Raw genomic sequence first — 16,639 nt, forward strand, 5'->3', positions numbered from 1 at the left:
GTTTGGAAGGGTTTCCATTAGAAAGCTACTTCTTAGACCTCTGGAATAATGTCCTGTGGAGTGACGAGACCAAAGTAGAGATGTTTAGTCCTAAAGCACACATCAATGCATAGTTTTGAGACAACACAAAGGTCGAGGTTAGATGAAGTTAGGATGACTTGCTTTGGCAGTCAAACAAAGCAGCTTAAAAATAAAGGAAAAGTGATGTTGTTGGGTTTTTGCTGAAGAACTAAGAACTCAGCTCCGTTCAGAGTGCTCAGAGTTTGAAAATGTTTGGAGGAGCTATTCTCCCATCTGCTCAAGGACCTTCAAGCTCTTCTTCTTTCAGCTGCTCACTTTAGGAGTCCCCACAGCAGATCATGTACCTCCCCCTGTTCCTATCATCGTCTTCTGTCACACCATCCACTTCACTTCTCTTGCATGAATTTTGTCCAATATATCCACTCTTCCCCCATGTCCAAACCACGGCAACCTTGCCTCTCTTCAAAACCGTTCAACTTCAACTATCCTTCTCTTATACTCTTCCTGATTATCCTCGTATTTGATCAGGGAAAGAATTAGATTTTTTTTTTTTAATACAACCCTCCCAGTTGGGCGTGGGACTCGCACTCGGAGTATGCTGGCTCATGACTCATGACTCATGTTGGCAGGTTACCTATCAGAACCAGGATGCCAGAAAACTTAGTGGGCATGACTGGCCATGACCTAACATTATTTCAGCTGCCAGCATGCCTTCACTCAGAAGTGGCAAGCCCTTGTATGCTTAAAGATGCAGGATTTCTGCAGAAAGGGAAATTAAAGGATGGAACAGACAGCATTTTGCACTTATTGTCAACAAATTGCATCAAAACACTGAAACTAACAACATTTTTCCATCTCTAAAGAAGCTAGTCTTTCTGTCTTGCAGCTCTAAATCCTTTGTTTCCCACTGAAGACAGACAACTACACTTAGACTGTTTGCTGTTTTATTCATTTATGATTTGTATTTTTTATTTTGATACCAAATAGCAAAGATGGGTTTCACCAGGTCCATTAATTCATAACAGGACAGAACCCTCACCAATTACATTGTAGCATGTTGTTTCATCTTTGCTGAATGAATTCAGAGGGCTGTGTATATATTTAATATATGCTGTTTATATGCTGTATCATTTAATAAATCAGTATTAAGCCATTCCAAGTGCTCATTTTCAAAATGTAACAGACTGTCCACTAATTTAATCGTATATAAGTTATTTTTCATTGTTATTAGTCAATTTTAACATGTTGATTCATTCCAGAGTTGTCTTTCTTGTGTTGTTCCTCTGTGCTCTTCTTGTTTCCTTCTTTCCACAGAGGAAGCTGGCTAAAGTCTTGCCTCTCACCCTAATCTTGCTCCACCTCCTTGGCTCCACTTTCCTCTCCTCCAGCCCTTCAGTCTCTCTCCATCCCTCCTCTCCATCCTTCTCCACCCACCTTACACACACCTCACTCCTTCCTCCATTGTTTGGGGAACAATTATCAGATCCACAACAAAAGAGGGACCACCTCCAGGAAAGTTGAGTGAATGATTCTGATTTACTCGAGGAGACAAGAAACTGAATCTAAACACAACCGATCCTGTTCCCAAACTCAAAACAAAAAACTTTTCTTTGGAGTCTTTGAACTGCATTTTGTGTAGAGGCCAGACCCAGCTCAGGTCAGGCTGAAGGGGATTTGTTTGTCCACGTTGTTTGTCCAGGAATTGAGCAGCACAAACAAAATGAATTTTAAAAGATATTTGGCAGAATACAGCTTAAAATGTTTGAAGATAAAATCCACAAGCAACACTTAGTTAGCTAGCATTTATTCCAAACAAGGCTCATATATAAATATATTCATTGTTCACTGGAGAGTGAATGTTAGACAGAAAGCATTCAGGCTTTGGAAAAGAGTGCCATATAATAAACCTGTCCATTTACCAAATTCCCCACTCTCTCCATGTTGTTGATGGATTTTGGGAGTTGTTTTAATAATAAAATTTAATTTAAAAAATAAACATTTAGAGACTGGATTATCTATTTTCAAGCATCCAGACTTAAACTGCGACAACGGCATTGCCCAAGGGATGAATGTATGAAAATTCAAATGAGCAGGTGCATTCAGATGGAACAGTCTTTAACGCGCCAAAGTCCATCCATTTGCATTTGAGCTAGTCTGCCTCCTACGTGCTGTACCCAGCAGCACCCTCACCTAAACCAAACAGAGTGGACTCTTGATTAAAACAGTTGAATAATATTGAATTAAAAAACAAACATTACATAAAAACAGCAAACACACTTGTTGTAAGCATGATATTATTTGATGTCACCCAAACATGACAACAACATAATACTGCAATGGGAAATGGACTTAAACCAGTGCAGGATGCAAATGTTGTTACAAATGTTGTTAAAACTGAATAAGTAATAAAACACATACAGCAAGTTAAAGGACAACAAATACTTTTCATATATTAAGAGAGGCAGGGCAACGTTCCTCTGCATAAAAATGAGGTATTTGAACCCTTGTTCATGTTAAGAGGAATACATCTGCATTAAAGAATGAAGTTTATTAAAACGTGTCAAAGAGATGAGATGTGCTGTAGTATTTTAGTGTATGTCATCGGTTACAGATATGTTGCTCAAATTGGCCTCAGCATGACATGAAGCCCATGCTTTACTAATCACATTAAAGTGCTGTTCTTGTGCAGATTTCATTAATTGGAGTGAGGGCATGGCAACACTGAATTATAACCATAACTTTTTGTTATATATAACTATGTTACTCCAGAGGCTTTAAAGCAGCACTGTGTAAAACAGTCCCCCTGAAAGCTAACTGGTTTAGCTTAGCAGAGTGGTTTAACTCTCTCTGCCATTTTTTCCAACAGTAGAATCCGTCTGTTTTCTTTTGATTTGTGCAACATGAAATCAGACACTTGAATGAAGCTATTAAAAAATATTTTGACACAGGCATGATCAAATGAACAGCAATATGTGTTTGTAGGCGTTTTAATTTCCTGCTCTCTGTTGTTATTTTTACACATGAACTCAGGTTCAGGTGAATGAAGTCAGGACATCATCCTGAAGTTGCCCTTTCTCACACAGCAGAGAGTACACTCTGTTTGGTTTATGTCAGGGTGCTGCTGGGTACAGCACGTAGGAGGCAGACTAGCTCAAATGCAAATGGATGGACTCTGGTGGGTTAAAGACTGCTCCATCTGAATGCACCTGCTCATTTGAATTTTCATACACTCATCCACTGGGCAGTGCCGTTGTCAAAGTTCAAGTCAAAACAGATAACTCAGCCTCTAAAGGTTTATTTTTTTACATTTATTATTAAAATGCTTCCCAAAATCCATCAAGAATATGGGAAATAGACTAGTTCATTATATGGCACACTTTTCTAAAGCCTGAGTGCTTCCTGTCTAACATTCACTCTCCGATGAACACATTGGGAACAACTCTTCTCACCCAAGAATCATCATGGCAAGCAGACTGGAGCAGCCAGGGATCAAACCACCAACCTTCGTGATTAGTAGATGACCTGCTCTACTTCCTGAGCTACAGCCACCCTGAACTTTATATTCACAAAAACCTTAGCTATACTGTTACACATGTTCACTATGTTTAACCCCTTAATGCCTCATGTATCATATTTCATACATTTAATTTTTGTGAATTTTTGGGACACTATCTGAACAATGAATATATTCATATGTGAGCATGTGTGCTTGTTTGGAATAAATGTTAGCTAATTAAGTGTTACTTGTGGATTTTATCTTTAAACATTTTAAGCTGTATTTTGCCAAATATCTTTTAAAATGCATTCAGGTTTTGAAGCTGGAAGATAAAGTGTCCAGAGTTAGTAAATTCCACTAACTAATCATTAAAGAGGGAAGATTGTGTATGTTAATCAAACATCATGCAACATTTTTCTTATTTTATTTCTGTTATTTTCTTTTAAACTCATGTCATACATCTACCATTTTATTTTCTATTTGATAAAGAAATTCCTTGATACAGAACAAAAACAAAACTAGCCAGCCAAAATTAAGTTATGAACTTAATATTGTAATATATTTCTATAAAACTACTTGTTTAACTAGAAAACAAATAAAAATTATCATAAAAACAAAATCATTTGAGCTAGCTTATGCTAGCTCTTAGCATTAGCTAAATATAATTTAGCCACTTCTTGAAGTTGAAAAAAATCTATTTTGTTGCTCAAACATCTTATGAAATGATTTAATTGATAAATGTGAAAACATTTCAGTCATAGTTCATGGGTTTTAATGCACAACTGCATAAAATAGAGCTGCTGAGAGCTAACTTGCTCAACAGACTTCTCTGCAGTGTTTGCCTCCACTTTGCTAATCCATGTGTTTTTTGGTAACCCATCCATCCATCCATTTTCATCCGCTTTGTCCGGGGCCGGGTCGCGGGGGCAGCAGCCTAAGCAAAGAGGCCCAGACCTCCCTCTCCCCAGCCACCTCCTCCAGCTTATCCGGGGGAATACCAAGGCGTTCCCAGGCCAGCCGAGAGATATAATCTCTCCAGCGTGTCCTGGGTCTGCCCCGGGGCCTCCTCCCGGTGGGACATGCCTGGAACACCTCACCCAGGAGGCGCCCAGGGGGCATCCTTGTCAGATGCCCGAACCACCTCAGCTGGCTCCTTTCGATGTGGAGCAGCAGCTGCTCTACTCTGAGCCCCTCCCGGATGGCCGAACTTCTCACCCTATCTCTAAGGGAGAGGCCAGCCACCGTTCGGAGGAAGCTCATTTCTGCCGCTTGTATCCGCGATCTCGTTCTTTCGGTCACTACCCACAGCTCGTGGCCATAGGTGAGGGTAGGGACGTAGATCGACCGGTAAATTGAGAGCTTCGCTTTTACACTCAGCTCCCTCTTCACCACGACGGACCGGTGCAGCGTCCGCATTACTGCAGCTGCAGCCCCAATCCGTCTGTCGATCTCCGGCTCCCTTCTCCCATCACTCGCGAACAAGACCCCGAGATACTTGAACTCCTCCACTTGGGGCAGGAACTCATCCCCGACCCGGAGTGGGCACTCCACCCTTTTCCGGCTGAGAACCATGGCCTCAGATTTGGAGGTGCTGATCCTCATTCCCGCTGCTTCACACTCGGCTGCGAACCGCTCCAGTGCGAGCTGGAGGCCCTCACCCGATGAAGCCAACAGAATCACATCATCTGCAAAAATCAGAGATGAGATTCTCAGGCCACCAAAGCGAAAGCCCTCCGCCACTTGGCTGCGCCTAGAAATCCTGTCCATAAAAATTATGAACAGAACCGGAGACAAAGGGCAGCCCTGGCGGAGCCCATCACCCACCGGGAACGAGTCCGACTTATTGCCGGCAATGCGACCCAAGCTCTTGCAACGGTTGTATAGGGATCGAATGGCCCGTAGCAATGGGCCAGACACCCCATATTCCCGCAACACCTCCCACAGGACACCCCGAGGGACACGGTCGAATGCCTTCTCCAAGTCCACAAAACACATGTAGACTGGTTGGGCAAACTCCCATGCACCCTCAAGTATCCTGGAGAGGATAAAGAGCTGGTCCAGTGTTCCGCGACCAGGACGAAAACCGCATGAAGTTTTTGGTAACTTCAAGTCAAATTCTTGAGTGTAGCTATTATTATTATTTAAAAGAAATGCTTGTTAAGACTTCAAAACACTGACTGCTGCTGTAGACAAATGCCATCACTGAACAGATATCAGCCCTCCCCTATTATATATCAGGGATGTGTGTTTATGCAGTTTTTAGGTACTTATATACAGGGAGTGGAGAATCATTAGGCAAGTTGTATTTTTGAGGAATAATTTTATTATTGAACAACAACCATGTTCTCAATGAACCCAAAAAAATCATTAATATCAAAGCTGAATGTTTTTGGAAGTAGTTTTTAGTTTGTTTTTAGTTTTAGCTATTTTAGGGGGATATCTGTGTGTGCAGGTGACTATTACTGTGCATAATTATTAGGCAACTTAACAAAAAACAAATATATACTGTTGAAATCTCCCAATTCTTTGAATCTTTGGGCTGAAGGAGGGACAATACTCGGTGTATCAATGCTCAATCAACAATCATTTATTTCCATACAATTCAACAGTCAGAGCATTACAACGTCCGGACGGGAGAGATGCTACCAGAGGGTCAGGCACATGTCTCAAAATGGTGACGGGTTGCTCAGCTTTTTATAGTCTCTAGTGGCCCCCAGCTAGTCGTAAAAGCCAAAACATCACATTTTTTCTCTGTTACAGCGCCTAAGTTATGACCTCGGCAGTTGTTTCTCTGCTTTCTGTAAGGTGGGGGTGTGGAATGTGGTCTGTCTATCTCCCCTGTCTTTAGACACAGAGTCTCCTGCTTACAACCTTCTCTTCATGATTCAACAATTAAGCATGTCAAGAAAACAGTGTAACACATTCCCAGCAGATCAAGGATACAGAGTGATGCACATTTATCTAATGAACTAATATGTGAATATGTTCTGTTAACTCAAAAGTATAATGAGAACTAAACTACATACAGCTCACACACTCTATATTAAAGGGTATAATGCGATCTACAGCAGTATTCTAATTCAACTACTTTGATTACATATATAAGGTAACATATAATAACAGAATAATCTAATAATTCCCCCTTTTGATCTCTGAAAGAGATCACTTACAACATGCACTCCAGGGTTGCAAGGTCCAAGTTTTCTTGATCCTGAGGCCCTCTGTCCCCCTTTAACGGGTGGACCATATTTGGGATGACCTCTGTGTTCACGCAGTTCAGATGCAAGCAAAGTTAGATTTACAACCATAACAGCAGTTACAGATGACTCTCCCATCACTCCCCAATTCTCCCACAGCTTTATTTTGGTGCTCCAGTTTTCCACTCCCATTTTAATGCCCCCTTATACCTTTCAAATGTACTTAGACTAGAACCTCTGTCTAAGGAGCTTTTAACCTTTATTTTTATTGCTGCAGCTACCAGTGTCTTCCAGTTGGGTGATTCTCAGCTTCTTTCTTCGACCTCCGGGGTTAGACCACCCTTTAGTCATTGCACAGTTCTGGGGATTATTCTGCCCCGATTTCAAACAAGGATCTGTGTATTTTGGGTTCACCGGCGTGTCCCCCTTTTTGCCAAGAGCCTCTTGAACCTCGTTGGTCTGGTGTTCCTGGTTTTCGCCAACCCCTTCATGGTTATTGCTGTGTCTGTGGGATCCATCTTCTCCAGGAGCCCAAACGTCATGACACTTGACCCCAGTTGCTGTCTCGGCAGTCCCTACATCTGTCCCTGCTGTGAAGGGTCCTCACATCTCCGGGTCCCCGTCTGGTGTCTCTTCCTTTCTCTGCAAGAGACAGAAAACCAAAACACCTCTCTCCCTAGCCTTGATAATCTAATATTGTTATCCATTGTTGTTCTAATGATTCAAATTTGGTTTAAAATATTATGTTCAGGACTTATTCTAATCATAATCTATGTGTGTGTAAAAGAAATCAAAAATTAGTGAACCCTTTCTAAGTCTAACACATTATAAGCTTAAGTTTTACCATAGCTAAATTATTAAACACAGAAATAACGTCATAAGATGTTCATAAAACCATTGTTTGATGTTCGGACTCAACTCCCCCTTTTTGACACACTCCCATGTGTCAATTCATCGGAGCTAGACACTTAAAAGAGAAGGTTAGTGACATCATATCTGGTAACTGGTCCATCCAGAGCTGTAACATTTTGAAATGTACATACAACAAGCCAAACCACACCTTGGTCACACCAACCCTTTTCTGCCCTGAAGATGTCCAACACCATCTTAGTCTGGACTGTCAAAAGTGGCTTTAACGCTGACTATCCTGACAATCCATTTTATAACGTTTCCTGGTCAGATTTGCCAATCTCTGCACCAGGGTTTTAAACTTTTCGCCATTTCCATTAGTTGTTATTTTTATTTAGTTTCGACTCCAGATTTTCAATTTTTACCAGTTGTAATTAGTTTTTACCAATTCTTTGCTAGTTTAGTGTAGTTTTTATTTTCTGAAAATCCTTAGTTTCAATTTAGTTTTATTTGTGTTTTGCAAAAATTAAGTGTAACAAAATCTCAGTTCCATCATATCAGTCATGCTCTTCTGGTTATCCTTGGGTGTTGAGACTAATAACTATTAACTCTTGCCGCACCGTGTGGTCCTAATTTTGGTTCAAGTGATTTGATAACCTTTTGAAGGCGATTGTTTCACACCTTTATTTAGATGTCCCAGTCCTGTTGTCTCGGGATACATCACGCTGCCTTATCTGGGGTTAGCTGTTTTCTGGGGATGCGGGTTGAGTGGGTGAGCTCTTCAAGGAGGGGGAGTGTGCTCCCCCTGATGAGGTCTTCTAGGTAAGCTAGGTTAACCTTCTTGTGTGGGCTTTTCAAGTGCACTTTAAGGTTAGTGGGACTTTTAGTTTTATAAATGTCCCTCATGACCCCCTGATGACCCAGTATTTCATTTTTGCACACTGTAGTACACATTTTAGTTTTTGCTTGTAGCTCGCATACTCTACTTGCCACTCCTCTAAGTCCTGATGTTTCTTAGAGAGGGCAACAGTACCTTTAAAATTATATCACATGTGTGGGGGTGTGGCCTTGCCAATTGTTTTGCCCACCTTTTCAAAATGGCTGGCGTGCCCACAAGCACATTTCATGGAAAAAGAAAGGTAATCTTGATATTTACATTTAAAATGTTTTGTTAAACTCAGATTTTTATTTTATTCTTTTTGCAAGTACCCCCCTCGGTGGCGAGAAACTGTTGGTGTGGTCAAGTGGGTGCTCTAGAAACAAACGCTCAGGACAGAACAGTTATCAGTCATGTACTTCCTACAAATTTTGCATATGTTTTATTTCATATTGATCCTCTGAGTGTAATGGTACATTTTAATTTGAATTTATCCAAACTAAACACAATATTTTCTTTATTTACTTTGCTCTTGTTCTTTTGCAGTACCACATCCTATCAAATGTCCCTGTCGATTATATTCTACATTTAATAACTTACTATTTCAAGTGAGAACCTAAATCACGTGGACCAATGTTTATTATTGCATATCTCTATTCTGAATGTGGCCAGTCATTCATAGGTATTGTTCAATTTTGGCGATTTTCCTCTATAAAATTTAATTGACTTTTTACAGTGGCCTGCTGTGGTTAATAGTAACATATTCCAGTCATGAGTGGTATCAAAAGTCTTCTCCACTGTAGCATTTGGCATTCCCAATAATATAACATGATACCTTAATCAAAACACAGCTAATATAGCACAGTTTTCTTAATGCAAACATCGGTAACTCAAAATCAGCAACCACAGTGTTAAGTCTGCAGTTCATACTTATGTGAAGCTAGAGTCTCCTCCTCCAGTCTCTCTTATCCTCCTGCTCCTGAAAAAACAAAACAAAACAAAGCGAAGCATCCACCCTTCTCTTGTCGGCTGGGTGAATTGTTTATGAATTGTTTATTGGCATTTACTAATCCTAAAGTGGGTGCAGTCATTGTCTCAGTATCAAGTCAGTCAAAACTTTTAGTCGTCAGTCCATCACAGTCCATTCGCATGCATACCTCCATACACATTCATACCAGATGTTGCTGATAATGGAGTCTCCCGCGCAACCTATTCGAGCCTCCATCACCAGCAAGATGACGTCATCATTTTAAAGGAAAACAATTCCTTGTTGTTTTTTGGGCCGGATTGACTCGGTGCAATCCTTTTAGATCAGTGTTCCCTATAAGTGAATTTCTCCCAAGCCAATTACAATCATGGAGAAGCACACTTTGCAACTGTTTACAGTAATAATATTTTATAGCGCTTTAAATTTCAATCTTTCAGGCCTGGTTTAAAGAGCTGATTGTTAAATCATGAACTCACAAAATATCAACATATCACCACCGGTGGATCACACCTCTCAGATGTTTTTTTTTTCCAGTGCACTGTAACAAAAACGAAAACAGACATAACCAACAAAATACTACTAAAATAACACAAACTAGGGCCCGTTGCAGACATGTCCAAGCATAAAACTATCCCTCTCTCGCTTACGAGAAAGAACACAAGCCAAAGCTCACTGATAAAATCAAGCTAGCGCTAAACAAAACCAAACAATCAACCAGAAATTCACAGGAACATTTTGCTTCCTGCCGGGACAATATTGTGTGGGAATGAGAAGCTCAGGTGCCGTAACACCTTTTGTTCCTCCTTGAATTAATCTCAATCACAGAAAATGCCGTACTCCAACCTAAAACTTACACTATTAATTCATCATTTTCACTCTGTGCCACTGTTCCTCCTCAGTGCTGTGTGAAGCACAGCAAAGAATTCAGTCAAGGCCTTGAGCCATAAACAGACATCACGCACAGACATTGTTTTCATAACCAAACTTTTTTAGACCTTATTCCTAAAATCTACATAAATGCCCTCTGGGTGACATATAACACATTCTAAGTATTTAATGGTAATCAATGGCTCCTCATAAAAATTATGCATTGGGATGTTTGTGTGCAGCATTTTGCATATCAGCATAAGCAAAGCATTCTTCATTGCATCAGCGTGTATGTGTGTGTGCGTGTGGATCACTCTTCATTGCACAAGCGTGTGCATGTGTGTGTGCATCACTTCTCAGTGAATCAACATTCCCGTGTGTGTGTGTGTGTGTGTGTGTGTGTGTGTTCATCACTTTCCTGTTCTGGTGTTCTGGGTAAACCACGGCCTGAAGCATGCCCTGGGGTCCTGCCCCCCCCCCTCCTTTTCAGTTTGTTTGCGACCATTGCTGCTGCTGCTGCTCAAAATTCAGTCCGTCCTGGTTCTGACCCCAATTGGGGCAGTCCTTTCTCCAGTGTCGATGTTCACCGCAGGTGAAACCTGCATCTTCTTCTGTGTTTTTGTCCATTCTGAGGTGCCTTCTGTCCTCAGTTACTCCTCTTGTCTCGGTCACGCCCTTTTTCGCCACCCGATCACCCGTGTTGGTCCATCACTGTCCTGCACAGTGTGAATGCAAAGTTATCAAGGTCAGCATTCTTTCGCTCGGCCTTACTTTTCATTCGGGCTTGGCGGGCGTCTCGTCACAGCTCTGTCAGCTGACGCAGTCTGGGAATTTTCCCCCGTGTAGTGAAACGGGCCTTAGGTTTAGTGCTCTCCGTCTCGGCTGCATGAGATCACATTCCTGCAGGTCTGTTGACATTCTCAGGTCGTTGTTGTGGGTCCAGCTGTTGCAGCATTTGGTCAGTGTCACGTATGGGGGAGAGCAGGAGTCCAGTCAGCCTCGGCTTTCAGGGCCGGCAAAGCAGCCTGTAATTAAATATGTATAGAAAAAACAAAACAAAAACAAACAAAAAACAAAAAACAAAAACAAACGAACAGGAAAATGTTGTTGTGTTGGCTGTGTTATTCAGAGGGGAGACAATGGGGCCAGGCCCTGTGTCAGCCTTCTCTCCCCCTTTTTTTGTTTTTTCTCTCCCGATATAATCAACTCCTAACCCACCAAGTTGACAGGACAACACCGGTATATGTTAAAATTCTTAAGATCATGTTTAAAAGCCCAAAAAAGGAACTTTCTTTCATTCAGTAATCACTTTTATTAATCAATCAACAGAAAACATGTCACAATTTGAATCTTTTAACCACTAAATTTGTTGTGTCTTGCCTGGTTGGTTAGACCAGTGTTCCTTTTTTTTTTTTTAGTTAAATTGTTGTCCTGCAACCCAGAGGGTTTCTTTGTCAGTAATGTATAGACTTCATCATTTAAGTATGTTAATTTTTCTTTAACCTTGCTGGAAAATCTTCACGTGTTCATGAGTGTAAGCTGTTTCTTCATTGCGTGTATGTGCATTTGTATAAAAGCAGGTTAATTTTATCTTTTCTCAAACTAGGCGTTACCTTAAAAGGAGCCTTTCTCTCAGATTTCTCTGCTTGTGTGTTTTTGTTTCACCTTTTTGTTGTGATGCTCCGGACGCCTTCCCAACCTCCACAAGTCCGTTGGCCCCAATTTTATGTGTTAAAACTTCTCTTAATTTCTCCTCTAATTCTCTCCTCGCTGCTGTCTTTTTCACAGCTGCTGATTCGTGCTGGGTGTGGTTCCCATTACCTATAATTTTGCTTCGGCCGCTGTGCTTGTGGGGGCAGTTGGTCCAGGTCCGCAGCTTCCTGTATTAACACACTAAGAGATTTATTTTAATTTCATTTTCATCACTTTTAAACCGATAAGCAGGCAACACGCCTACCTTGACAGCGTAAACTGTACGCCAGTCTCCCAACACATTCCTCTCTCTACTCCTCCATAATTCTCCACTGCACACCTCTTACTATCTCTCCTTTTTATTTTTATTACACCACAGAGTAATACACCCAATTATGCCCGTCTATCTCCATGTGGCTCCAAATTCCCTCTTTATTTTAATTTCACACTCGTCAGGGGACAGGCACACAACAATTTCAACCACTGAAACGAGGAATTCAACCTTTTTATATTTCTTTACTAATCTAGACTCAACGTTTGTTCGCAAAATGTGTCTTGTTCTAGTCCGGAATAAATGTGAACCCGTGATTACACGGCCGTTCCAGTGTTATTTCCGTAGCTATGCGGGGGCCCTCACTTCCCCAAGTCACCACCTCGGCACCCGGACGACGCCGGTCCTGGCCACGCGTCCACGGACAGGAGGGTCGCCACTCCATAGGCAAATGTTCCACAGGTACACTAGGCATCAACCTTTGATCCTAAAATGTGTATTTGCTCTAATGTCCTCCTAATCAAACACATCAACCGTCACTGTCACTGTGTTCACGCTTCACACTCCACACAAAAAACACACTCAGAGCGCGCCTCACTCACACTCTCACTCAGTGCGCGCTTTACCCACAAGACAGCACCCAGAGCGCGCTTTCACACTCACACACAACACTTTTCCTCAGCGGGAATTTTACACAGAAACCTCTGAGCTCAACTATTAGATCAGAATAAATTCTAATGTATTATTGCTACAGAAGCCAGTATTAGACAAAATTAAATGTGGAAGGTAAAGTGGCTGCAACTAGTCCAACGTAGTATGTTATTAGTATCTCGGTAGAAGCAGTTTATTTAACACACTGGAATTCAGCCTCAACTTATGTTGTTAGTATCTTGCGCCAAAAACCAGACACCGACAAATTTACTGTGAAAATACATGTGACTCAGCGAACAGATTAATTTGGAAAGCCCAATATGCACATTTGGTATTTATAATACAACAGGCTGTGCTTACCTTTTTATTTTTGGACCGGTCCTCTGTTCACCTCGCCTCATGATCTCACCAAAGGTCAAATCTGCACCTCCTCAGCACACCAAAGATCCGGGTCACACGGCACCAAGTTGTTGAAATCTCCCAATTCTTTGAATCTTTGGGCTGAAGGAGGGACAATACTCGGTGTATCAATGCTCAATCAACAATCATTTATTTCCATACAATTCAACAGTCAGAGCATTACAACGTCCGGATGGGAGAGATGCTACCAGAGGGTCAGGCACATGTCTCAAAATGGTGACGGGTTGCTCAGCTTTTTATAGTCTCTAGTGGCCCCCAGCTAGTCGTAAAAGCCAAAACATCACATTTTTTCTCTGTTACAGCGCCTAAGTTATGACCTCGGCAGTTGTTTCTCTGCTTTCTGTAAGGTGGGGGTGTGGAATGTGGTCTGTCTATCTCCCCTGTCTTTAGACACAGAGTCTCCTGCTTACAACCTTCTCTTCATGATTCAACAATTAAGCATGTCAAGAAAACAGTGTAACACATTCCCAGCAGATCAAGGATACAGAGTGATGCACATTTATCTAATGAACTAATATGTGAATATGTTCTGTTAACTCAAAAGTATAATGAGAACTAAACTACATACAGCTCACACACTCTATATTAAAGGGTATAATGCAATCTACAGCAGTATTCTAATTCAACTACTTTGATTACACATATAAGGTAACATATAATAACAGAATAATCTAATAATACCCATTTCAATTATTTATTTTTACCAGTGAAACCAATATAACATCTCCACATTCACAAATATACATTTCTGACATTCAAAAACAAAATAAAAACAAATCAGCGACCAATATAGCCACCTTTCTTTGCAAGGACACTCAAAAGCCTGCCATCCATGGATCCTGTCAGTGTTTTGATCTGTTCACCATCAACATTGCGTGCAGCAGCAACCACAGCCTCCCAGACACTGTTCAGAGAGGTGTACTGTTTTCCCTCCTTGTAAATCTCACATTTGATGATGGACCACAGGTTCTCAATGGGGTTCAGATCAGGTGAACAAGGAGGCCATGTCATTAGTTTTGCTTCTTTTATACCCTTTCTTGCCAGCCACGCTGTGGAGTACTTGGACGCGTGTGATGGAGCATTGTCCTGCATGGAAATCATGTTTTTCTTGAAGGATGCAGACTTCTTCCTGTACCACTGCTTGAAGAAGGTGTCTTCCAGAAACTGGCAGTAGGACTGGGAGTTGAGCTTGACTCCATCCTCAACCCGAAAAGGCCCCACAAGCTCATCTTTGATGATACCAGCCCAAACCAGTACTCCACCTCCACCTTGCTGGCGTCTGAGTGGGACTGGAGCTCTCTGCCCTTTACCAGTCCAGCCACGGGCCCATCCATCTGGCCCATCAAGACTCACTCTCATTTCATCAGTCCATAAAACCTTAGAAAAACCAGTCTTGAGATATTTCTTGGCCCAGTCTTGACGTTTCAGCTTGTGTGTCTTGTTCAGTGGTGGTCGTCTTTCAGCCTTTCTTACCTTGGCCATGTCTCTGAGTATTGCACACCTTGTGCTTTTGGGCACTCCAGTGATGTTGCAGCTCTGAAATATGGCCAAACTGGTGGCAAGTGGCATCTTGGCAGCTGCACGCTTGACTTTTCTCAGTTCATGGGCAGTTATTTTGCGCCTTGGTTTTTCCACACGCTTCTTGCGACCCTGTTGACTATTTTGAATGAAACGCTTGATTGTTCGATGATCACGCTTCAGAAGCTTTGCAATTTTGAGACTGCTGCATCCCTCTGCAAGATATCTCACTATTTTTGACTTTTCTGAGCCTGTCAAGTCCTTCTTTTGACCCATTTTGCCAAAGGAAAGGACGTTGCCTAATAATTATGCACACCTGATATAGGGTGTTGATGTCATTAGACCACACCCCTTCTCATTACAGAGATGCACATCACCTAATATGCTTAATTGGTAGTAGGCTTTTGAGCCTATACAGCTTGGAGTAAGACAACATGCATGAAGAGGATGATGTGGACAAAATACTCATTTGCCTAATAATTCTGCACTCCCTGTATTTTGAGTTTGTCCGGCCAGCCATTCTTGCAGTAGAGTTTGATTTGTTTTAGTGTTTCGTCTTTGTCTTGCTGCTCTCTTATTTGTTGTAGTCTCTCCTCTGTTGCAGGAAGACCTGAAATCACCTGATGTGCATACAGATTCATTTCGTCTCTTAATGTCTCGTCACAAACAGTTTTTTCTGGTGCTCTGGACAGCACGTCTGCAGTTGCAATGTGTTTGCCTGGGACATGTGAGATGGTGAAAGAGTACCGCATTAATCTCATTCTCAGTCTTTGTACTCGTGGTGGCAGTTCGTCTAAGTTCTTTGAGCCCAAAAGTGGTACTAAAGGCTTGTGATCTGTCTCAACATGGAATTCAATGCCTATAAGAAAATCAGAGAATCGCTCGCATGCCCAGGTTATGGCTAATGCTTCCTTCTCTATTTGAGCATACCTTTGTTCTGTGGGGGTTAATGCTCTTGAAGCGAAGGCCACTGGCTTGGTTGTGTCATCCTCTTGTTTCTGAAGTAGCACCGCTCCCAGTCCATAAGAGGATGCATCAGCTGATACTGCTGTTTGTGCTTTGGGGTTGTAGAGTGCCAAGTTCGGTGGTTTACTCAGTTCTGCCTTAATGTTGTTAAACGCTGTTTGTTGAGCCTCACTCCAACACCACATGTTTTTGGTACTGAGTAGTTCTCTCAACGGCTGTGTTTTCTCTGCTAAGTGGGGAAGGTACTTGCCTAGATGATTAACCATTCCTAGGAATCGTCTCACTCCACCCACATCGGTGGGTGCCTCCATGTTGCTGACCGCTTTCACTTTTTCTGGGTCTGCTTTGACTCCTGTAGTGTCAATGATCTGTCTGAGGAACTTGATTGAGGTCTTTGCAAACTCACATTTCTCACTTTTCAATGTCACCCCTGCTTTTGTGAGCCGTTCAAGGACTGCGACCAGTCTCTTGTCGTGCTGGGTCTGTGTGTCAGCATAAACCAGAATGTCATCCATCTGGCAGACAACTCCGTCCAGCCCCTCCAAAAGCTGAGACATTCGTTTTTGAAAATGCTCAGGGGCTGAGGATATGCCAAAACAGAGTCTATTGAAACAGTACCTTCCGAATGGTGTGATGAACGTTGTGAGAAGAGCTGACTGCTTGGACAAAGGTATTTGCCAAAACCCTGAGTTAGCATCGAGTTTTGAGAACAACTTTGCGCCCTCTAGCTGTCCTAGGGTGTGCTCAACTGATGGCAACATGTGTCTTTCTCTTTTCACAGAATTATTTAGTTTGGTCAAGTCCACGCACACACGCACTTCATCTC

The sequence above is a fragment of the Rhamphochromis sp. 'chilingali' genome, assembly GCF_963969265.1.
Source record: "Rhamphochromis sp. 'chilingali' genome assembly, chromosome: 14".
NCBI classification, from domain to species: Eukaryota; Metazoa; Chordata; class Actinopteri; order Cichliformes; family Cichlidae; genus Rhamphochromis; species Rhamphochromis sp. 'chilingali'.